The sequence below is a fragment of the Crinia signifera genome, chromosome 6, assembly GCF_055691185.1.
Source record: "Crinia signifera chromosome 6, ASM5569118v1, whole genome shotgun sequence".
NCBI lineage: Eukaryota > Metazoa > Chordata > Amphibia > Anura > Myobatrachidae > Crinia > Crinia signifera.
In genome coordinates, this window is record NC_139222.1 from 100,582,276 (window position 1) to 100,590,368 (window position 8,093).

The window sequence follows — 8,093 nt, forward strand, 5'->3', positions numbered from 1 at the left end:
GAAGGGGTATGGGGGGCATCTGGGGACGGTCAGAATAAGGTCCCATGTATGCACCTTTTACATGTCCTCCAGACACTCCAGGTATGAGTGCTAAAAACATATGATTTATTTCCAGTTTCTTACATAGCGCAGCATATTCCGTTGCGCTTTACAATTGGAAACACGTATTAAACAAACTGGGTAGAAACAAGCTGACAGAGGTAGGAGGGCCCTGCTCGCAAGTTTACAATCTATAGGGATAATAGGAAGGATACATAAGGAGAGGATTCCTTGGCATAGCAGTCCCACAGATTACAAGACAGTCCTGATGGGATGCAATTAGATATAAATGTTACTGGAGGTTGTGTGGGGCTTCTGGAATATGATAAGCTTGCTGGAAGAGGTGAGTTTTGAAAGAGGCTAGAGGAGAGTCTTTGTGTGTGTGTGTGTGTGTGTGTGTGTGTGTGTGCGTGCGTGTGTGTTAGGGCATTCCATAAGGAGGGTGCTGCCCAACAAAAATCCTGCAAGTGTAAGTGGGAGCGAGTAATGAGTTTGGATGAGAGACCTAGATCTTGTGCAGAGCGGAGAGGTCGGGTGGGGATATATTTTGAGATAAGCGAAGAGATATAGGTCTGTATAGTCAGAGTGATGGCTTTGTATGTAAGTAGAAGTATTTTATCTTGAATGCGGTAATATACAGGTAACCAATGGAGGAACTGACAGAGCGGATCAGCAACGATGAACGTCTAGCCAGGAAGATATACATTGTATATGAGTTGTTGCCATCACCAGCTCCACCCTTCCGGGTGCTATGTACTTGTTGTAGCTATGAAAGCGAGCAGAACATTAACTCAAGGTACTGGGTACATCATAGAAAAGCCAGAATATCGTTTAGAATGTTGGCTCTTATTTGTAGATCACAGGGTTTCAGTAGGTTAGAGGTGCTGTGCGGAATTTACATCAATATTCTATGGAGGCATAGCATTAGTTTTGCTCAACATTAGCGCTCAGGGGAAAATCTACTAAGATGGGAGTTCTATTTCACATGGGATGTTGCTAAGGGAAACCAATCAAAATCTACTTGTTTAGCAAATAATAGTATCTGATAGCATGTGAAATAGAACTCCCATCTTAGTAAATTTCCCCCTCATGAAACTATTTCATAATAAAATAGTATACCGTTGACTCGTACACTTTCCAATAAAGCAAAGCTGGATCCAGGATTTTGACCTGCTCAATTTGTGAATATCCCTTGCATTTTAGGTTTGTTTGCTCTGTATTGTATTTGGGTTACTAGAATGCTCTCTGCATTGTAGAATTGTATCAAAGAATTAGCTCAGCAAATATACTACAGCTTGCTGACCGGACTTTTATCTGGAGCACCTGTAGCCGCAGTCACCTTGCCCTTACTGTAATATGGTGTGAAGTCTACTCCTAAAGGACCCCATACACTGACCCCATACATTCATTGTGACCAATCGGGCCGTTAAATCGGACCAAATCAGTTGTCCCTGACATTCCGTCGGGTGAGATGCGTGGTCCCGTGCGCGTTGGACCTGCTGGCCGTCCGACCGACCACCCGTCCTGTGACCGCCTGGCGAGATGGGCAGGAAGCAGGGACACATGCAATCCATCATAACAAATTGTGACTGATTGCATTCGTCCCTGCCTCCAGGAAGGTCCTGGGCGGCTCGCAGGGTATCTAGTGTCCGTACACTGCTGCGAGACATTGCAGGTGTGTATGGGCACCTTTAGTGTTTGGCATGCCTCACAGACAAGGGGCAGATGTGCTAAGCCTTGGAGAGAGATACAGTTCAGACTGACTTTTATTTCTGAAGGGGAGAGAAATCATTTGATTTCTCTCCCCTTTTGACAGCATGCAAAGGGATGTGTTCCACTCGCGAGGGGATGCTGGGGCGCTTACCCACTAGCTAGGCAGCGAGTCTGAATCGGGCCCAAAGTGTCAGACAATAATCTTCTACCTGCTATGTTACAGGCTGTGTTAAAAAAAAGTAATAATAATAATTACCGGAGCTGATTACTTTATTATGCTCCAAGGCTTAGTATATCAGTCGTTCCAGTATGGAAAGCAGTAGATTTGGTCTGACTATATGTCTCACTCTTCCAGGACTAGGTTACAGGTACAATCATCATTCTTTAATATATTAAGTCCTGGAACTTGCATGCTGGCAATTTCTGTGTAGGTTGATGCTGCTGTGTTAACTGCTAACACAGATGACAATGGGATTGGAAGGCAGACTTCCGTCGGGTGTGGTATAGGGCTCCGACAGTCATTAGCCCGACATCGGGATCCCGACTGGCCGGACTCAGACAGCATGGCGGGCGCAACAAAGCCCCTTGCGGGCTTGCTGCGCTTGCCATGTTGCGGGCACGGTGGCTCACTACGCTTGCCACCTATTCTATTCTCTCTCTATGGGGGTCGTGGACTCCCACGAGGGAGAATAGCCTGTTGCCACCGGAACCCGTCTGTCTGTGTTTTTACAGTCGGGATCCCGACGTCGGGTAAATGACTGTCGGGATCCCGTCCGGCACCCACTTCCGTCCTCCTATTCCCCCTTTAATTATTGTTACTTTGGATAGTAAAAATAATTGACTTGGTTATTGACTAATTTTTTTTTATTTTATAAGGAGAACCATATTAATATATTTTGCACCAAATTGCCAACTTTAAAATAACACTTTTATGAAGTTTGATAATTAATATTGATAATTCATATGGTTCCTTAATGTCAACCTTTTTGTATGGTTTGTAAACATTGAAAGTATTTACTTAAGCAGATGTGGAACTACCATTGGTGCAGCCCGTGCATTGCACCGGGACCCACTGCCATATGGCTTATTTTATAGTTGGAGTGTAGAAGGGGGGAACAAATGATATTATTGCACCTGGCTGGGCCAACCACTCAAAAGTTCCGTCACTGGTCATAAGATATGTTCATTTGTCAAAGGAAATTGCTTTACATCACAAAATGGCAGCCTCCACTGTGAGAGAAGTCAACAGTCCACTTTAGGTGAAGAGACAAATGTCATACAACAGGGACTGCTAGGTTTATTCCCTGGTTTAATGTAAGTCTTAAAATTTGTTAAATGTTTTACAACACCTATAAATATTCCCTTTTTTTGGCTCTAGCTCTTTCTAGATTATTAATTATGTTGATATCCAAATGCTTTCTTGCTTTTTACTCCAAGCCATTTTTGGAGTGCATGAACAATTAGGGGTCCCGGGTGGAAAATGCACACAACAAGGGGGTTATAAGGGATTTGAAAGGATATAGGAATTTGTTCCTGGAATAAAGTAGTTGTAAACAGTAATGTATTAGGAGCTAGGCTTGCTAAAACCAACTAATACATTAAGCGAATAGAAATGAAAACATTTACACAACTCGCCAATAAGAGGAAAATAACCAGAGATCATCCAGTTAGTGGCCTGTCATGTTTTAAGCCTGCACACATATTAGGTATAGTTATATATATATATATATATATTTTAATTTACTGGTTTCTATGCAGCTTATGATTCAAATATTCAGTGCATAGTAGGACTGGAAATTAATGGGAAATCACATGTATATATATGGTTATGCAGAGCTTTGTGTGCAGAGATTTCAGCCCAAGGCTACCTGTAAGATGGGTGTTGTTTTTGGAAGACAGTTTCTCCATCTCTTCTGACATATGACAGGGGGAAACTAATTTATAAATGAGTGGTTGAGTCAGTGGATGTTGTTTTAAACTGGATTAAAGAAAAACAAGAAGAAAAAGACGATATGAAGGGGGAAATTTACTAAAAGAAATGTGTAAAAAATAGGTGTAAAAATAGGTGTATTTGTACCCAGAAATACACTTATTTTTGACATTTTCTATCCCGAAAATACAGCAATTCATATTGATGTGCTATCAATACAAATTGCCATATTTTCGGGATAGAAAATGTCAAAAATAAGTGTATTTCTGGGTACAAATACACCTATTTTTACACCTATTTTTTACACATTTCCTTTAGTAAATTTACCCCGAAATGTAAGAAAAAAAATGCTTATCAAGGTTTTAAGAAAAAAAATGGCTCAGTTGACATTCAAAGGAATATGGAATCATTATCACATTGCGCTTTTGTTTACTCTGCCTTTATTTGTACTTCATTGTGATTCACTGCATCCATATTACATTTTACTTGTTTGTATATTAATTAATCCATCACGTTAAAGCCGAGTAGACACTAGACTAGAAATTTTAAAGGGTCCTTCTGAGCAATATCTTAAAATAAAAAAAACAACTATTGTGTACACTCAATATCATTAACAATGTGCGCATCTTTAACGTCAGTGTGTACACTCCCTATAATTTGACCAGTCGTTTAGTGTGTACGGGGCTTAAGTGTGGTTAATCGGTCTACTGCACCACACAAATTGAAATATGCCAGGGTTTGTATCCATACCTTGACAAATTGTTTATTATATCCCATATTTTAGTCTCCAATATTCTTATTTCTTATCACAACAAATAAGATGTTTAGAATGTATTAAAATGGCTTGCACAGGCGGGATCTCCAATAGCAGCCCGTCATTACAAAAACAAAACAGTATATTGATAACGTAAGCTGGGTACACACGAGTGACCACCAATTGTTCCAGTCTTACTGATGATTGAGTGTACACACACTGCAGTCTTGTATCATTTAGGCAAATGTGATTTAGTGTTGCTCTTGTACACTCTAGAAAATCCTTTGTGTCACTCCAGAGTTCTAGAGAGTGGCAAAAAGGTGACATTAAATCGGTCCGACATACAGTTTGTCATCTGGTTTGCCATACACACTGCAAAATAGGCACCAAATCACTAGCGATATCTCTAGGATTGATATGTAGCACATAAGCATGACACTGTTGCATGTAACTGCGGGAGCGCTGATTGAGCTATGTAGGCGATATGTCATTACGAAACAGCATATCATTCCAATGTTAAGCGATGTAGGTGTGCCAATATTGATCGATATAGGCAATATGTCATTGCAAAACAGCATATTGTGCCAATATTGTTTACAGCTGTGCACTATTTCTTTACTTCTGGAGGATGCCGGGAGAACATGACCTCCTTGACTGCATTAGTCAACTGAAGTTTGATGGAGGAGGGATAATGGTATGGGGCTGTTTTTCAGGGTTTGCGCTAGGCCCCTTATCGTCAGTGAAGGGCAATCTTCATGCTTCAACATACCAAGACATTTTGAACAATGCTATGCTTCCAAACTTTGTGACAATAGTTTGGGGAAGGTTCTCTTCTATCCAACACAACTGTGCCCCAGTGAACAAAGCAAAGACTATAAAGATATGGTTTAATAAACTTGCTGTGGAGGAACTGGACTTGCCTGCACAGAGCCCTAACCTCAACCCAATGGAGCATATTTGGAATGAACTGGAACGGTGATTGTGAGCCAGGTCTTCTCGTCCGACATTAGTGCCTGACCTTATAAATGCTCTACAGAATGAATGGGCAAAATTTCTCTCAGAAACACTCCAACGTCTTGTGGGAAGCTTCCAGGAAGAGTGTAGGCTGTAATAGTTGCAGAAGGGGAACCAACTCCGTATTAAAGTATATTTATTTAAATACAATGTCATTACAGTCCCTGTTGGTGTAATGGTCAGGTGTCTGAATAATTTTGTCCATATAGTATATGTTCAATGCAAAAATAATATATATATATATATATATACATATAGACGGGGTTGTAGCAAGGGCGGCACTCGGAGACTTCATAAAGATTTTAGATGCTTTATTGCATGAAAGTCAACACACCAACACTGTGTTTCGAGGACGAGCAGTAGCTCGAAACACAGTGTTGGTGTGTTGACTTTCATGCAATAAAGCATCTAAAATCTTTATGAAGTCTCCGAGTGCCGCCCTTGCTACAACCCCGTCTGTATCGCTTCAGTGCTGGGAAGGCACCTGAGCAAGCTGCTATCTGTTAACCTTTGGAGTGCCGGATCCTGTCGTTTCTATATATACATATATATATATATAGAAAGGATTTTTAAGGGCACTCCTTGAAAGTCTATGATATTGCCCCGGTGCCTCCTCGTGTGCTCCCGCACAAACGTATAGACAGAGATGGTAGTGGCACTCGTGGGTAATAAACCGAAACGTTGCTTGGACGATCTGTCTGTTGCTTTGTTCTTTACTGCAAGACCCACGAGTGCCACTACCATCTCTGTCTATATATATATATATATATATATATATACACACATATATATATATATACACACACACATTCTATATACCTTTGACTGTCTGTAAATACCCAGTTTGTTGTATTACTGCCTCCTATTGTAAAGTGTAATGGAATATGCTGCGCTATATAAGAAACTGTTAATACACACACACTTACAGAAGTTTATAGATAGCACTCAGAACTGGTCTAGAGGGACCAGAGGGCACATTGAATGTACAGGGCTCCAGTTCTGCTGTGTGACAATGGCCAGTGTGACTCATGAGATTGATCCATCTGCCACATGAAGAATCAGTGATCACTGGTGGGTCTCATCTCACGGGTCAGCAGCAGCAGCTGTGAATGCATCTTTTGATGCTACAGGCTGAGCGGTACCGGGTATCTTGTCCCCTATTGCAGGTGTTAGTAGGGCTCCTGAGATGTGCCCCAGAGCTCCATTGGAAGAGCTGCAGTCACACCTGGATTCCGCTGTGAACCGCACAGGTGCTGCTTTACATGCAGGTGCCCCTTCAGTGCTTGGTTCTCAGAGGCAGGTGACTCCATTGTCTCTGGCAGTTATGTCCCTTGCATTGCAGAGTCCTTTCCCTTGGGGGCATAGATCTCACGCTGCGCTCAGACGCAAACATCAGCGAGTAAACAGTACACACAAACAAGGACCAGTGATACATCGATACCATCAGCTTGTTAGAGCTGTGGAATAGATGCCTTAACATAAGATAACAGCTGGCTTTGTTAGGGATCTTTCACTGCTGAACCTGTGCGGATACAGCTACTTAATGTCTGGCATCTGCCATCTGTTAATCCTGGATTAACCCAGGGCAGTGGCTCACTTTCTGCTGTCATCAGATATAGCACATTGCCAGATCAGGGGACAATATGCCATTATTTCAGCAAAGTAATGGTTAAAAACAATCAACAACTAATCTATCGCCTGTCAGTTGTATCCAAATTTGTCTTAGAAAAAATACTACCATCTGCTGTTTTTATATCTGGAATATTCAGTAAAAGAGGAATCATTTTCTTAATGTGAAAGGGGCTCATGTACAAGGAACATAACATTCAGAATGCAGAGAATCAATATATATATATATATATATATATTTATATATATATATGGTACTTGTGTAGTTTCACGGCGCCAGTATGGCGCCGTGCGTCTGAGTCCCCTTGCGGGGCTCGCTTTGCTCGCCCACGCTGCAGGCTCGGTGGCTCGCTACGCTCGCCACGCTATTTAAAATCAACTCCATGCCAACATGGATAGTGGGGGTATGAACTATCCATGTTGGCATGGAGTCAAGTTACTTTTTTTTAACATAGTTTGTGGCGAGCGTAGAACCCGGAAGTAGCACGGCGCCATGAAACTACACAAGTACTATATATATATATATATATACTACACATATACTTACCATATTTGTATTCCCTTTAAGGGGGGCCTGCACACAATACTCTAACTTTCCTCCAGTCGACTTGGATAAACACCTCGATGTCTGCTCATGCTGTAATGACTGTATTTGATTTCTGGTAAATTAGAAAAAGCAGGATAGTAGCAATGGAAGCCCAGGATAGCATGAAGTCAGCACTAAACTGTGTTACTCTGACCATGCAGCTTCGGATACCATGGATTTGAAAGTATATTGCTGCAGTCTGGGATACTGGTAGGGCAACCAAACAGCATTTTCTATCTGCCTCCCAAGAAGATTCAAAGGTACCAGCCCAGAAGGCAGATGCCCTGTGGCTAGGGTTGCCACCTCATCCCTTTAAAACTGGAGACATATTAATTACACAGGTTCTGTGGCTGATTAAAAAAATACAGTTGGAATGAAGTCTGATGGCTGTTTAAAAAAAAAAAAAAAAAAACATTTGAAATTGAGTC